Genomic DNA, 18188 nt, shown 5'->3' on the forward strand with positions numbered 1-18188 from the left:
AGTCAGTTTATGGAAAATTCGAACAAGTCACATTGGGATATTGTGAAGAGAGCTTTGAGATATTTGAAGGGTACATCACAATATGTATTGTGCTATCAAGGTAACTCAATTGGATCTAATCAAGGTTATGTTGACATTGATTGGGCTGAGGACATTGATAGAAGAAGATCCACCAGTGGATATGCATTCATGGTGACTGGTGGTGCTACAAGATGGATAAGAAAATGATAGAGTGTAGTTGTATTGTCAAACTTAGACAAAGTATATGGAATCTACTCATGCATCCCAGGAAATAGTTTGGATTAGGCATTTTTGTTCTGATGTTGGCTATGATGTAGGAAGGATTACAATTTTATGTAAGAATCAAAGTGCAATATGTTTTATGAAGAATCCCACTTTCCATGCTAGGACAAAACACATCGATGTACAATATCATTTTGTAGGCAACATGGTTGAGGATAGAAAGGTAAATCTAGAAAAGGTTAACACTTAGGATTTTTTTTAGATGCGTTAACAAAGCTAGAGAACACAACTAAGTTCAAGTGGTGCACAAGCTCTATGGGCTTAAAAACCCTGACTCTTGTTAGTCGCATCAAGTAAGTGACTTAGCACTTCATCAAGTGGGAGATTGTTGATGTTGAAGTGTGGAGAGATCATATGGTACGACAAGACCACCATATGGTAGAGTGCATGTGTGGTTTGTATGAATAGTAAGGTGAAGTCTATTTCTTGTGTACAAGGACAAAATCATAATTTGTGTGTGTGGTGATGCGTGAGTAATGATGGTGAAGGTTTGGCGAGGTGAGTAATTGATGGAGTATGAATTCACATAATTGCATATGACCCATTGTGTGGGTGATTATGTGTGACATATGGTTGGTAGATCATTTTTATCGTAACCATTTCTATACCAAATTCTAAAATGAATTGCAGTATATTTTAATGGCTACAAGAATTCATTAGAACAACTAAGAATGAAAAACCATGTTGATTTTGATGGTAATTTGAGCCTATGAAAAAACTAGAGAGTATGTATGTAATTCATTTACTATAATACAAAGTTACTTAGGGTTTTTGTTTTTTGTGGCAGTGGGTTTTTCCTAGAAGGGTTTCCCATGTTAAATCTTGTGTTCCTCTATCTAGTGTACTTGGTTTTTTGCAAGTTTTTGTTTCTTGCACATCTCATCTCTAAAAAAAATTATTTCCATATTCCCTTGTTATTTAGCATTTAAAATTCATTTCCACACCATTTTTTCCCTAACAGAAAGTGGTAGCGGGGATGAAGTAGAGCACACGAGTATCCTTTCTCTCTTAGATTCCTATACTGGTGAAATGGATGTCGAGAACAAGGATTATGTGGGTTCCCAAAAAAAATCCTTTGAAAACAAGAGGATAAGGAAAGGGCAAGGAGCTTTTTCTTGGATTTAAATTTGATACAAAAAGCTATAGATGCTATAATTCAGGAATTAGTTTTGAAGATGCAAGTATAAGTTAATTTGTGCGACTACATTTGTGTGGTTATAAGGAAAAAAAAAAGGTAGAAGTACTATTGGAACTTACTAATACATAATATATAATGCCTATATTAGAGAATGATAGACTGGTTAGGGCAGTGTGAAGAGTGAAGCAGAAATTGGGCTTTAGATTTTAGGGTTGGATGAGGCAAGGGTTCCCTCAATGGAATTGGTTACAGTTTTGATATATGGAGTTTGGCTTTAATCACAGATTAGCATGTTCATGTACCATGATAATGGCCCATTGGATAGTTTCAAAAAAAAAATTCTATATTATCTTGCAACCATCAAACACGTTATTATACTCTAAGCTACCATCAGTCAATAATGCCTGAACACACAACAACAATTTCATCAAGCATGTTTTATCTGATATTGAAACACCAAAGAGACTAAGAAGCACAATTGAGACATATATTTATTCACTTTTCAATGAGAATTAGATGACAAGGAGTGAGGAGGAGCATCATTGTGGTTTCAAAAGAGAAGGAGTGAGAAGAAGTGCCATTTTGGTTTGTTCAAAACCAATAAAACTTGTGTCTAACCATTGTTCTACTCACCTGAAAGTAGTAGGGGTTTAAAAGTAGTGTATATATATCTAACAATAGTCTAGAAAAAATATTTTCTTAATTTAAATTGTCATAAGAATCTCCAAAATAGAGGAAAATAGGGCAATGCTAAAGAGAAATTTATTAAATTAATTTACATAAAAAAATTTAATTTCTAATTTCAAGTTCATTACAAATTCATTTGCACTAGAGGAAGTATTCATTTTTGTACATCTTCATAGAAAGCCATTATTTTAAAATGTTGACTATTATATTTTAAAAAGTTTATAATATTTCAATATTTTTAATAATATATCACTTTAAAAATAATAATGAATGATGCAAGTCTTATGCACTAATTTTTGAAATTGAGGTTTATCATGTTGAAAATAAATTTTCTAAATCAAATAAGCTAATTATGTAAATTTATAAGTGTCAAATAAAAATAAATATTTGTAATGAATATTAAAAAATCAGATACAAACTTACAAAAAATAAAAGACAAACATTTTAAACTTGAGAAACATATTCAAATATTGTACACACAACCTTGTGGCTTAACTAGAACTACATAAAATGCCTTTTGCAACATGAAAGATACTTAACAACAAAAGAAATGACAACATAGAACACCCTCAATTCATATAAAAAGGAGATGGATACAAAATCCTCTTCAAGGTTCATGTCAAGGACTTGGAAGAGAAAGTATCTAGAGACTCCTCTATGAATTTGATCTTCATAAGGAGAAATGACAAAGATATGAACATGTAACGCCCTGCTCAGGAACCCAAGAGAAATAAACCTAACATGTTACAATGTTTACTGAACTATTTTTTTTTAAAGTTTAAACAACATTAAGATAACATTAATGCGAAAGCAACATGAACATACACATCAAATACACATAATCAATTACAGATATAGTTTCAATTCCTCAAGGGTTCCTTTACGTTGAGTCACATTTAATAATTTTAAATTAATTAGTTTAAGTTCCAAGTACAATGTCTCAAGATCATAAAGAAATAACAGATACATAATCGCATAAGCAAATGCATAAGTATAAATAATACAATGAAAGTACATCCAATTAATAACATCCACTACACATGTCGCAGGGTATGTGAGAATAGATACAATACATCAGAATACATGATAACATATATACATCATCTGAAAAGAAGTCTCTTTGATAAGAAATAAGAATGATAAAGGTACATCTTCTACAATGAACATCCAACAGCTGGCAATGTGAGGGGGACCCAAATGGTAAGAAGACACTACCTCCCGACCGCGTGGTTACCTAGTCAAGCTTCCACTCCCACCGTGCAGGGAAGATAATGAACGATCGTCATAGAGCTAAAAAACTTAAAACATTCCTAAGAAAGGTACTCCTAATAGCCAAAACTACCTCAAAGGTAACACATGCTACTCAAGAAGTTAAAATAATCCAAAGGTAAGAACACTCAACCCAATACCGACACCACATAACCAAACATCATACATGAACCAAGTATAAATGAAATACCAAGATCATAAGATAAAGTCAATGAAAGATGATCACCACAAGTCAAAAACCACATATCAAGAGTACATCATCCATGAATCACCAATCATCATCAATGAAAGTAATAACCACAATAAACACATCCAACAATAAGTACACCACCAGAGGTACACAAAATCTACAGAGGAGACTCAGGCTACATACTAGGGAGTGTCATCACATGGCTGCTTGAGTTACCCTGGACTGATCTCTTAATAGACCCCGGACCCTCAAGTGTTGAGTTATCCTGGACTGGTTACTTTGAACCCGGGACCCTCAACATCACACATGTGGAAACCAGAAAGCCCTCTCAAGAAGACGAGGCACTCATCCCATTCCCATCCTTAGTCTATATAAGCACTCAAGGCATGGGTGGATCAAATATCTCTAACTTATCTTTTTAAAGTGTCCCCCCCCCAAAATTTTTAATTACTAGATTATCACTTATTACATAACTTGCATTAGGTTACCTTGGTATTGACCACTTTGGGTCCCGAACCCTTATTGCAAGCCACTCCCAAGTCACGTACCTAGACAACCTCTCCGAAACACATAAAAACACAGTTGTGCCCCATACCACAACACCCATAATGATCAAACTCGGTTCCTTAATAGGAAACCTGATAATAAGATGGTTCTCCCATCCAAGTACACATAATGCTCCACCAAGTAATCCTCATAAACATACTCTCAATTTGAATCACAAGACATATCATGACATCCAACCACAAAATAGTATCAAAGAAATTCCATAAAACCTCTAGTGTACGTCCTAGACTGGTTGATATCTAATCAACACCAAAATTCCAAAGCATAGGTAGCATAAGCAAAATAGTACAGTTTCATAGTTTGCATTTGATTTGAGAATACACAATTGGGTTACAAGTAAAGTTTTCAGTTTACGTTTTAATGTATGTTTCAAGTTATAAGATTCTCAGTTTATTCTACAAGTCAACTCATTCACTCATTTGGATGAACTATAAAATTACCCCCCATTTATATAATATCAATTAATTATTAAATAGTATTGATTGTTCTCCCAATAAAAATAATAATTTCAATTTCAATAAAGTCAATATCATTAATATTAAAATAATTCTGAATTCCACTAAGTATTCTCTTATATTAATTAATTTTAATTAAATTTCATTTAATTAAACTAATTAATAATATAGAATTAAAATAATCTTACTCATTTATTTATTATTTATTAAAATAATAAATATTAATAAATTCATAATAACATTCACTAGACCAAATTACTAAATAATTGTATAATTTACATTATAAAACTTGTTAATAAAATATTATTGAATATTAATAAAATTAACATATTAAAATTCATCAATAAAATTATACATAATAACAAAGTTTATGTGAGATTATTATTAAATACTAATAAATATAAATAAACCTTAATTAAAACTAAACTTATAAAAATTATAATATAACTTTAAAAAAAGGCGATTAAGGCTCGCCAGCCACAGTTTACGGTGCCTGCCATGTGGCAGGTTGACTGCTGCCGCAGGTAGTGCTTGTGTATAGCAGTATGCCTACGCGCTGTGCGGAAACGCATTAAAAGGAGGTAAGGGGGTAGGGGGTGGGCAAAACTTGCCCCTCCCCAATCTTTTTTTAAAATATTTATTTATTTTTTAAATTTTAATTTCATTTAAAATTTAATACAGTTTAAATATATGTTTTAAAATTATTACATAAGATATTTAAGAGTTGTTTGTAATTTTATAATTTTTATTTTATTAAAATTAATGATATTCATTTCAGTTAACTCCATGATTTTATATATATATATATTTTAATAACATGTACATTATTATTCTAATAGGAAAATCAAATTTAACCATTCAAATTTCTAATTCAAAATTTTCTTTTTATTTTAAACTCTTCTTTGAATAAATATCGTTCTTAAAGTCTATTAGAAAAAGGACAACATTTATCTTATAAATCTCAAACTCGATTTCAAAATCCAATAGATTCTCGTATTTAACTAATTTCTTATTCAAATACAATCCTCTAAAATAAACTCAACGAAGTATTCATCTAAGCCATGTATAGATATTTCTCAAACAAGAACAATATTGCATACCAGAAAAACAACACATGCAAAAGACACGGAGCAAACATAAACTTGAAGAGTGAAACCCACTATACAGTCAAGCTACGAGATCTTACCTAGATCTGATGCTAACCTCTGACAACTAGATGCAAATTCCTATTGCAAGCAAAATCTTTCAAGCCACATAAAATTCTTTTCTTTCCAAACCCTTCGAGTTGCTCTCCATAAACCTGTGTGTGCAATAATGACCTGAAAACTCCTAATATAGAATCTAATTACCTTTTAGGGTTTCTGTCTCCACAACTCTAAAATTATAATTATTTTATTTAATTAATTCTTTCATGCACAATTAATTTTCTTTTAATTAAGAAAAATGAATTATTAAATTACTTTATTTAACTTTTCCACTTAACTTCAATTTTAAATGAATTTATTAACTTTTAAATCTCATGCGCACTTTTAAAATATCTTTATTCAAGTTCACATGTTTTTTATCTTTTTAATTAATTTTCTATATTTTAAACTCATTCATGCGAACTTAAATCTTTTTCATAAATTAATATCTTTTCACTTTTTAATTTATTTTTTTGAACGTTTAATTTGATAAATATTTATTAACTTAAATAACAATAATATTTAGCATTTATTTAAAAATGAACTCTAAATATATTATTATTAAATTAAATAAATATTATCACGTTCTAAATTTATTCTTAAAACTTTTATCTTCAAATTCAATTCTTTATATTTAATTAATTTCTCAATTAATTAAATATAATTAAATATTCAAAATGTCATAATAATTTTCCATTAAATTAAGTCATTAATTTAATCTTTTAATTAGACTTAATTAACAGAAAATTCACCAAAGACTCATAAAACAACATATGCACAAAATACTCACAAGTTTTTAAAAAGGGTAGAAAGTCTATTATGAGTCCTCCTTGTAGGACAAGTATTATAGGCTATGGCTAGGATTGGACCTAATCATTATCTTCCCATTCTCACCATTTGAGTATTTGTAATAGGGCATGCTCATCCTGGAAATTCAGGGAAGTCGATGCCCGGTACCTGCATCCTACACAAAAGACGAGCATGTACACGTATATAATATATCTAAATTAAACAGGCAATGGCAGGGAGTGGTTCATTGTGTAGATCCCAACTAGCAGGTGACTACGACTCCCTCCCTTAACCACATCAAACAAGTCAGACAGAAAGACAAAACAAACATGCACACCATACACATGCAAGTATGGGGTAAGTATCGTAAAAATTACAAGTCTAACATCAAATGCGTACATATAATAATGCATCTCTATCAATACAACATAATCATCATTAAAGACATCATGTTAACATTTTTATGAAAGAAACCACATTTACTAACTAGGAATCATCAAAACATCATTAACGTCATGTGGAATGAAATCAGCTAAACAATTATAACCGATATATTTGTAATTCAAGACATGAAATAATATCGTAATATTGTAAATCTAGTATCTCTAAAACTAATCAATGCATAAAATCAGCCTAAAAGAATTTGACAATGATAATAGAAATGTGATCTAGGGGTAGGCACTATAGAACATATAAATTGATTCAATGGTAATTACAACACATGTGATTTGTAATATGTGATGTAAAAAATCTCGCATAGAAATTAAAAAATAGTAGCAATCATCACTTAAACAAAATATTCCCAAACATAATTCTCTCAAGGATCTATAGCATATGATATAAATCCCTTCACTCCTTCATTGGTTTCTAAACAAATAAATTTCATAGCCAAATGGGGTCCATTACTAGGAATGATTACTCTATAAGCCTTTCCAAAACCTCCAAAACCTTGGGTTACATTAGCTAGATCTTTGTAGATAATTATATGAGACTAATACCCGACCTCCTACTCTTTGACTAGAGTGTGACATTTCTACCATTTAACACCGTGTTAATAACATACATCATATTAATAAAATTGTGTTTCTTGTTATGATTGGAAAATGATGGAATCGAATTTCTCAATTGATGAACAAGGGAGTTAAGTGGTTGCATACTCCCATGACTTCCTCTTGAACCACCCACATCTATGGATATTAAACCATGATTTTTCACTATTTGGAATTGAGTTGTATACAAGTCATTTTGAAATCCTCTATTACCACAAATGTTAGGCTTAATTTGTAGGTTTGAAGGTAGTAACCAAGAGAGGCTTTTCTCACTCTAAGTATTGCCATCATCGACTGTATTATTTGTACTTTTCTTAGAAAACCCTTCATAGAGCTTCCTTGGCCATCATCTTAACTTCTTCCTATCCTTCAAATTTTTATGTCAAACTCACCACCTTCCAGATATGAAGATGAAGCAAACCCCTCACTTACCAATCACTTGTGAGATCCTATGCCCTTGACCTCTTCCATCTTCAAAAGAAAAAATCAACTTAGTATGTGTTTCATTGTCTCCACAATAAGAAATAGTTTGGGCTTGTTGACTCTCTTCTTGGTTGGTATACATGCCTCTTCTTTCGACCTCCACCAATAATTTTTTCTTAACCATTACTTGTTAACTGTATTCCCCTCAAACTAAGAGGCAATTCCCACAATAATTTCATTTTGGGTCACTAACAACACATTCTATGAACCTTCTTCATTCTTAGAATAAAAATAAAGTCTATATCTTATGCACATGGGAAATAAGTTTGAAACTCATGTCACAAGGTCATCAAGCTCCTTTTGAATATATGTCATAGCTACATTAATATTGAGGAAATAAATACATGCCCAACATCCACCTCTTCTTTAGGTAAATCGTCCTCTTTTTTCTAGAATCCTATGAATCTATAGGACATTTTTTTTTAACTTCCACATATACATCTTTCTTAGTTGCCAAGAAATTCATCAAGGATAGAATTAACTTCATATTCTTCCATCTATTCTTAACTTCATCAAATGTTGATGCCAACTAGAAATTTAAAACAAGAAGAGGAATACGAAAAAACATAAAAACAAAACAAAATAAGAGACACAATTTTTGAGTGGTTTGATAATTTCTTACATCCACTCTCAAGGAAGGAATTGCTTTATTATGCAATATATGATACACTAGATATGATGAAGGGTGCTCCCCTTAAAACCATAAACTCATAATAGAAACAAAGAAATAACAACCAATGCAAGAACAAAATATGAACTTCTTATTTGTGCTACAAATGCAAAATTACAAAAATCTCAAGTACAATATGCTAACCCACATGGGTACCTTCATTACAATAATCTAAAAGACAAGTTGCGAACTATCACCATAAGCTGTCCTAAACAATGTTTGGGCCTTTCTTAAATAGACAATTTTATGCCACCTGAGAAGGTTCTAGACATTGAAACTTAATACCTAGGGCCGTCATACCCTAACAATACATATAGAGTCAGCCAAATATGTCTTTGACAATTGTTTTAGATATTTTGGGGAGCCCAACTTTGAAAGGTCATAACTTATGAATCGTTGCTTTGATTGGCTATTATAACCACTTTTCAAAAACACTAGCTTTTGATCTACAGGCTCAAAATTGTGCTAGTGCCCTTCTGTCAAGTTTTCAATCCTCATTCAAGCACTTTAAGGCCTCCAACAGTGAGCCTAAAGATTTTTCTACAAATTGTTCCACTAAAAATCCACAATAACTTCTCTGATACTTATGCTTGAGCAATGAGATTTTTATGGTAGGCTTACAACTCTAAAACGAGCCTTCCTATAGAAAATGAAAACATTATGAGCTCATATGAAAAGCTTACTAAAAATAGAAAGTTCTCATAAATAGTAACCACCCTATCTACTAGTCCTTATTAAAATAGAAAAGACTAAAATAAAAATATTTTTGGGGTGATGCAAGATTGCTCTTACACCCAAGATGCTCCTACATTAGACACCTGAGGTAATTTGAGAAGTGACTCCATCACGTCACAGGTGTTCAGAGAAAAACCAAGATGTTAACCTCCTCCTTTGTTAGCCATGATGAATCCTTTACTAGCCTCCCTTTCCATTTCACTAGGTATTCCTCATAAGTTCTATTCCTTGTACTTTTTCCAACATGACTGTCCAATATCTCCTCAATCTCCTTTATAGCTGAACTCTTTGTTCGAATATTCCACTATGCTTCTGTAACTTCATCTCCTCACCTCCTTCATTGTACTCTATCAATTCTAAAATATTAAGTACTGGTGAAATATTCAATTCAGCAGGTAACTCCACTTCATAAGCATTTCCAGAATCATGCCTTTTCACTATCTTGAATGGGCCAAACTTCTTCATCTTTAGCTTATTATATGTATCCACTAGAAAATGCTCCTTCCTCAAATGAACCATGACTCCATCTCCAATCTAAAATTCCTTATACCTCCTTTTCACATCTGCCTTAGCCTTATATTATGTATTCATCTTTATGATGTACTTCCTCACCTCCTCATGGATATTCTTCAAATGTTCAGCAAAATCTTCTGCTTCAACATTACTTATCTCTCCTTTATCCAAGTGCCTCAATTTAGAAGCATTTTTGGGACTACTCCCACATACAATCTAGAATGGTGATTTACCAGTACTCCTATTGATAGAATTATTATATGCAAATTTTGCCTATCGTAAAATTAGATCCCATCCTTTTGGCTTGTCTCCAACCAAACATCTTAGCAAGTTTCCCAAAATTTGATTCAGAACTTTTGTCTATCCATCAATTTGTGGATGATGTGATGAAATAAATTTCAAATCTATCTTCAACTTCTTCCATAATGTATGCCAGAAATACCCAAAAATTTTGGTATCTTGATCTAAAGCTATACTCTTTGGCAGGCCATGTAGTCACACCACTTCTTTGAAAAAAAAAATCTACTACATGAATAACATCACTAGTCTTCTTGCAAGGAATAAAATGTGCCATCTTTGAAAACCTGTCAACCATCACAAAAATAGAATTATGCACACACTGAGTCCTCAGAAATCCAAGAACAAAATCCATTCTGACATCCTCCCATGATTTCTCTAGTACAAGTAATGGTTGATACAATCATGTATTATGCTTCACTCCTTTCACCATCTGGCATACTTTGTAGCTCTGTACAAACTTCTTCACATCTTGTTGCAACTATCGCTAGTAATAATTCTCAACAAACAAAGCTATGGTTTTATCCCTGCCAAAATGTTTAGCCAATCCTCCACTATGCTTCTCCTTGATGAGATTCTCTCTCATTGAACTTCTAGGAATGCACAATTGGCTTCCTTTGAACAACATACTATCTTGGATCATGAAATCCAACTACCTTGTCTTGTCAAGTGTAATAGGTTCTATACAAGCCTTCTACACTTCACAAAAATCAAGATCATTTGGATACAAAGTACTGAGTTCCTTGAACCCAACCAACTCTACCTGCATTTTTGTCAGCAAAAGTTGTTTTCTACTAAGAGCATATGCAACTTTGTTAGACTTCCCACTCATGTGTTTCAAATTAAATGTATAACTCTACAAAAGCTCAAACCACTTTAAATGCCTTTGGTTCAATTTTCCTTGACTATTCAAATATTGCAAAGCTTGATGATCAGTATACAAAATAAACTCCTTAGGAAGAAGATAGTGTCTCTACTTCTTCAATGCTTAAACTATAGCATAAAATTCCTGATCATAAACATAATATTTTATTTTTGCATCATTTAACTTCTCATTGAAATAAGCAACATGTCTACCTTCTTGGCTTAAAACAACTCCTATTGTAGTACCACTAGCATTACAGTCTACTTGAAACACCTTATTAAAATTAGGAAGTGCTAAAACAGGCTACTCAGTAACTATCTATTTCAATAGATTAAAACTCTTATTTTCTCCTATAGTCCACTTAGACTCTTTCCTATCCCCTCTCATTGTTCCAGTCAAGGGTCCACAAATACTGCTAAAACTTCTTATGAACCTTTTGTAAAATGTAGCCAGTCCATGAAAAGATCGTAACTTTATCAAACTCCTTGGAGTAGGCCATTCAAGGATAGCCTTTACTTTCTCTGGATCCATTTTCAAACTTTCTACTAAGACAACAAATCCTTGGTATACCAACTCCTTCTTTACAAAACTACACTTCTTTAGGTTTATCAACAACTTTTCTTCCCTCAACTTATCAAAAACCTTGCAAATATGGATCAAATGATCCTCTAATGTCTTATTAAAATATCAATGTATCATCTAGGTAAACAATGAAAAAATTCCCTACAAATTATTTCAGTATCGCATTCATAAGCCTCATGAAAGAGCTCAGTGCATTAGTTAGCCCAAAAGGCATGACTAACCACTCATACAATCCTTCCCTTCTCTTGAAAGTAGTCTTCCACTCATCACCTTCCCTGATACAAATTTGATGGTATTCACTCTTCAGATCTATCTTCGTGAAATACTCTACTCCACTGAAACAATCCATAATATCATCCACCCTTGGCAATGGAAATCTATACTTGATTGTGATCTTGTTGATAGCACAAGAATCTATGCACATCCTCCATTCTCCATTTTTCTTTGGTGCTAATATTGTTGGTACAACACATGGACTTACACTCTCTCAAATCAACCCCTTCTGTAACAACTCATGAACTTGTCTATTCAACTCTTCACTTTCTGCTAGTGTCATTCTGTGTGCTACTTTGTTCAGAAAACTAGCTCTTGGAACCAAATCCATCTGGTGACTAATCTTCCTCATTGGGGGCAATCCATCAAGTACATTATCTGGTACAATATCAAAAAATCCCCCCAACATATCTGCAACTTCTATAGGTATCTCCTCTACTTCTTCTTTACTATCTTTTGGAATTATAGCAAAACACACATGCTCAAACTTCATACCTTTGATAAACTCTTTTCCATCAACAGAACATATTTTGGCAGTACTACATACCTTTTCTTCTTTATCCTTCAATCGTTTCAACTTATGTTTCACTCCATCCTTGGTCAGAGTGTAGGTATTTGCTTGCCCATCATGTACAACATGCCTATTAAACTACCACGGCCTACCTAGCAACATATGACATATGTCCATAGGTGTGATATCACATAGTACCTCGTCCTAGTAGCTTCCAATCTTGAACTTCATTGAACACTACTCATTGACCATAACCTTGTGGTCATCTTGCACCCAAGCAATACGGTATGGACCAGGTGTTTCTATCTCTTTAGCTTGAACTTGGTGACCATCATTTCTGACACCAGATTGTCAGTACTTCCACCATCAATGATCACATCACAACACTTATCTTCACATCTACACCTTGTACAAAACAAACTCCTTCTTTGATCAAGTTCATTCTCACCACTCAGTATGACTCTTCTGTTAACTAGGACTTCTCCTCTTTCAACATCTTCAAAATGTGAGGATCTGGTATCTTCATCAACATGTGCAACTCTAGCTAGGCCTTCAGTTCTTCGATCTATCTTTCCTTGGTGCTGGGTATATTCAAATGCTCTATGCCCTTCTTCTCCATAGTGAAAACATTTCCCATGATGGCCTCCTCTTCCACATCCTTGTCTTCCTCCTCTCTATTCTCTATTGTTTTGATCATGGAAATGATTGGAATTGTTTCCCCTTTGGTTCTGATTGCTACTTCCAGCCTCATTATTGTTCTTCTGATGATCATTACAGCCTCCATTAGGTAATCCACAAGATCTTCCACCATGACCTTCCACTATTCTTATTGTCAAACTTCTTGCTCAATTTCTCCTTAACTCTCAGGGAGACCCGATATGCCTCCTCAATATTGTTTATTTGAACCAAACTCAGTTTGTGCTAAATGCTTGGCTTTAACCCATTAAGATAACATATGACTTTCTCCTTATCAGCTTCTGCATGGCCAATTCTAATGAGAAGTTGGTAGAACTCTTCAATATACTCTTGAACAAATTTTTCCACTTGCTTCATTCATTGCATCTTCTTTAACAGATTAAGCTCATAATCTATAAGAATGAAATGTCACTCATTTTAGCTATCATCTGATCCCATCTAGTGATTTTTTCCTTTCCTTTTTTATTTCACTCCAACTGAACCTCTTGCCACCAAATCTTTGCCTATCCTTTCAGTTTTGCCTTCGCAAACTTGACCCTATTTGGATCCTCAATATCTTCATACTCAAAGTACTCCTCTAGTTCATTGATCCAATTGATTAGCTCTTCTAGGTTAAGATTTCCTAAAAATGTGGGAACCTCAAACTTAGGTCTTTTTCCAATCTTGAAGATGGCCCTAAAAAGCCTATCTTCCTCTAGGTTTAGAATTGCCTCTACTCAAGCATTTTCTTCTACTTCGTCCTCATCCTCGCTTTCATCTCTCACAGGAAGATTTATTCCTCTTTGCATTTGTTATTCCAATGCTTTCATTTTCCTTTGGAGGGCTCAAAAACACTCAGGTGTAACACCTACAGCTCTTCTGCCATGGTCTCTTCATGGAGGCATTTTCACACTTCTGGTGAAACCCTAGTGCAAACTACCTCACAATCGGTGATCTATCTACACACTTGGCCCAAACCATGGTCTTGGTGCGAACTACCTCACAATTGGTGATCTATCCACACACTCAATAACTCCAGCTCTGATACCACTTGATGAAGTGTGCTCCCTTTAAAAACATAAACTCATAACAGAAACAAAGAGACAACAAACAATGTGAGAAAAAAATATGGACTTCTTATTTATGCAAAATTATAGAATTCTCAAGTACAATATTCTGACCCACATGGGTGTCTTCATTACAATAATTTGTAAGACAAGCTGTGAACTATCACCCAAAGTTGTCCTAGACAATGTTCAGGCTTTTCTTAAATAGGCAATCTTATGCCACCCAGGAAGCTTCTAGACATTGAAACTCAATACCTAGAGCCGACAGACTCTAACAATACATATAGAGTTAGCCAAATACTTCTTTGACAATTATTTTAGATATTTCAGGTAGCCCAACTTTGAAAGGCCATAACTCACAAACTATTGCTCTGATTGGCTATTATAACAACTTTTTAGAAATGCTAACTCTTGATCTACATGTTCAAAATTGTGCTAGTGCCCTTTTATTGAGTTTTCAAACCTCATTTGGGCACTCTAAGGCCTCCAATGGTCAACCTACAATTTTTTTTGCAAATTTTCCATCAAAAATCCACAATAACCTCTTCGATACTTATGCTTGAGCAATGAGATTTTTATAGTAGGCTTACAACTCTAAAATGAACCTTCCTATAGAAAATGAGAACATTCTGAGCTCATATGAAAAACTTACTAAAACTAGCAAGTTCCCATAAATAGTAGCCACCCTGTCTACTAGTCCTTATTAAAATAGAAAATACTAAAATACAAATTTTTTGGGGTATTGCAAGGTTGCTCTTACACTTAGGATGCTCCTACATCAAGATACATAAACTACATCTAGTAATTTATACAGAGCTCTTCAAATATGAACAAATTGGGGGGGGGAATGACTAGTCATGTGACCATTAGGGATCACATCCCAACAAGAGGACTATATTTTTTATTCTTCATTAAAGATAACAATATATGGGGTAAGGAAGAACTTTCCATTTAAGTATTAGACTCTTGTTTAGCATTTCTTAAAGTTTTTAGAGAGTTGAAAGTAGTGTATATATCTAGTAGTAATCTGACACCTCAAAAAAAGAGGAAAACATGACATTAACAAAAAAATAGAGAGCACTACTTATAATATTGATGTACATTAAAAACTTATATTTCTATTAAAAAATTCATATCACAAGCTAACTTGACTTCTCAGTTCATGACAAATTTTGAATATTACATCTAATAATATTTTTGTATATAAGCTTTTAGTAACTAAAATATTTTTAATAGTAATTTATTTTAAAATATAAACTATTATGTTTCTGAATATTTAAAATTCTAAAAATGTATATTAATATTTTCTTTACAATAGATTACAATAAAATATAAATAAAAAAAGATAGAAAAGAAAATAGAACATCATATTACTATTTTTTAAGTTTTTATTTGGAAGTTTATACAATTTTAAATCTTTGAATTCTAATATACAATGAAAAATATGTCAAATGTTTTCTAACTATTATAACAAAATTAGATATGAACAAAACTAGATTGAGCACAATCTTAGATTGTAGACATGATCTTCATAGTCCATAGTATTATTGTGTATATTAATATATAGTTAATATCCAAAGATAATGAATATCAAATTTAGAGTTTATTTAAAAAAAATCCTTATAAAGAAATAGATCCTTACATTAGAATGTATATTTATAGATTTAAATATGTAAATTTTTATTTTTACCAACAATTCAAATATATATATTTTGTCAACGATTTGAATCATATTAAAAAATTCATCATAAAGATGGAAGAAAGTTGCATGGAAATTCTTACATTTACTATTTATTCTTAATAAAATAATAATATTCATCACACTTTCTTTATAAACAAATATAATGATCACAATTCTAAATTCTCCTTATTTTATTCATTTTTAAAAAAGATTTAACTTCAAACACCTTGTAATGTATCTACAAAAGTAGACTCTATCATTAAATAAATGTCTCTTGACTTAGCTCATTGATCTTGACTAAGAACAAGTTTATAAATAAAAATTAAGTGACTTTTGTCTTAGATCAATCATCTTTGTCCACTGTTGAAGAGTGTGAAATGAAAAGAGTATAAAAGGACATTGTTTAAGCTTGACCAAGCAATTTCAAACAATAAAATCACTTTTGCTAGTGCTATCTCTTCCACTATTCAACCGGTTAACTATCACGGCTGGAATTCGTGGGGTGGGAGCCTCTGCCTTACCTTCAAGCATCAACACCACTTTTGCCATGTTTGGTGTCGCATTCTCCTCATTTTTAATGCATAACAAACTTACAAGACCATCTATTCTCACCTCTTCTGCATTTGCATCACTTGTAATCCTTTTGTCCACAACATTTACCATGTTCCTCTGACAAATTTGATCTTTGGCCCAGGCTGGAAGGTAATACATACTCGATGTTCCTCTGACAAATTTGATCTTCTTATAAATTTTGTTTTCCAAATTATTGCAACTTTTTTCTATTGTTCTTTCATTTCTCTTCACTAGCATTTTCTTTTAACTTTTCCTCGTACTCACTCACATTGATTAAGCCCATATGATTTTCTTTCTCCATGTATTCAATTAATTTCTTCTGACCCAAATTTAAACTCTTCATTTCTAGTGAATATCGTCTATCCAACATATAATGCTTATCAACCTCTCTTTTTGGAACCATTTCGAGGCTTGCCCCTCTTAATTTTGATTGGAGTTCCCACTCGTTTGTGTCAAATCTTATTTGAGTGAACTCTTAAAGCTTCTATCTTTTTCTCTTTAACCAATGATCTATTTGATGCACATCTTCAGCTAAAACTTGATTTACAATGTTTTCTAACAAATTATCTTACGTCTCTTTAAGTTAATTTTGAACAAAACTCCTCATTTCTTATATGGGGAAATTGTTGAATTCCAACACACCTCATTAATTGCAATAATCTTCCAATGAAAAATTTCCTCCTTTCTCTTCAATTTTTTTGAAAAATCTACTATTAACTAATGGAATATTCATATCATGCCACTCCAATGATTTTTCTAGTGCCATGCCATTTTCTTAGGAGCCAAATTTATCTTTCTATTACTAAAAGTCTTTGCAATTGACAATAAATTTATTTCAACTACACCTAAAATTTTATCTCTACTATACATAAAATAAAATAAACTTGAATAAACAAATTAATCATTGTTTTAGACAGCTGTAGGAATCAAAACTAACTACCTAGCATATGTTTTAATTAATAAAAGTATTTTTAATTATTTTGATTTTTTCAAATTAATAAAAAAAAATTTAATTATTTTGATTTTTTCAAATTAATAAAAATATTTTTAATTATTTTGATTTTTTCAAATTAATAAATAAATATCATTTGTACATTCTAATTTCTACAGTCGAAACCTGAGAGACCCACAAATTATGATTGTGTTATAAGCTCTTGCCTAAATATGAACCTGACTTTTTTACGACGAAAAAAATACAGTTACGATTTTTCCCCCCAGGTATATCTGAATACAAAGGTTACTATGTACGTTTTCTATTAGCAGTCTAAATACACATTTGACTGTGCTTAATCGATTGAATTTTTAATTGGAATCGATTCAAATCCATCTCCATGATTTACTCGGTCCCCAACAATACGCGTTCGACTTATAGATTAGACAAAAACATGGAAATTCTATTGGAAAGTTGTGAATCCTTGTCTCGAAATGTCTGTTTTGCTACAGGGAACGAGATTGGTTTTGGTCCAATCAAATCTGACATTTGATCAGACTCAATATAAACGAAGACAATGATTTTGTTGACTTTTCAATAATTTCGTTGATTGCGGGCAATTGACGTTCATCCACCGGCGAAGACTCTGACTTGACCGACTTATGTAATGTTAGTTTTGCTCTCTACAATTGCAGATTAGT

At 32.3% G+C, this 18188-nt stretch overlaps 1 pseudogene; it reads left to right on the plus strand.

Annotated features, from left to right (window-relative positions):
• LOC149547567 (secreted RxLR effector protein 161 pseudogene) overlaps positions 1-228 on the plus strand; it is a 414-nt pseudogene extending 186 nt beyond the window's left edge.
• The last annotated feature ends 17960 nt before the right edge of the window (positions 229-18188 follow it).

This window comes from Cupressus sempervirens, chromosome 7, assembly GCF_028749045.1.
Source record: "Cupressus sempervirens isolate cs-2001-9-10 chromosome 7, ASM2874904v1, whole genome shotgun sequence".
Classification (NCBI taxonomy): domain Eukaryota; kingdom Viridiplantae; phylum Streptophyta; class Pinopsida; order Cupressales; family Cupressaceae; genus Cupressus; species Cupressus sempervirens.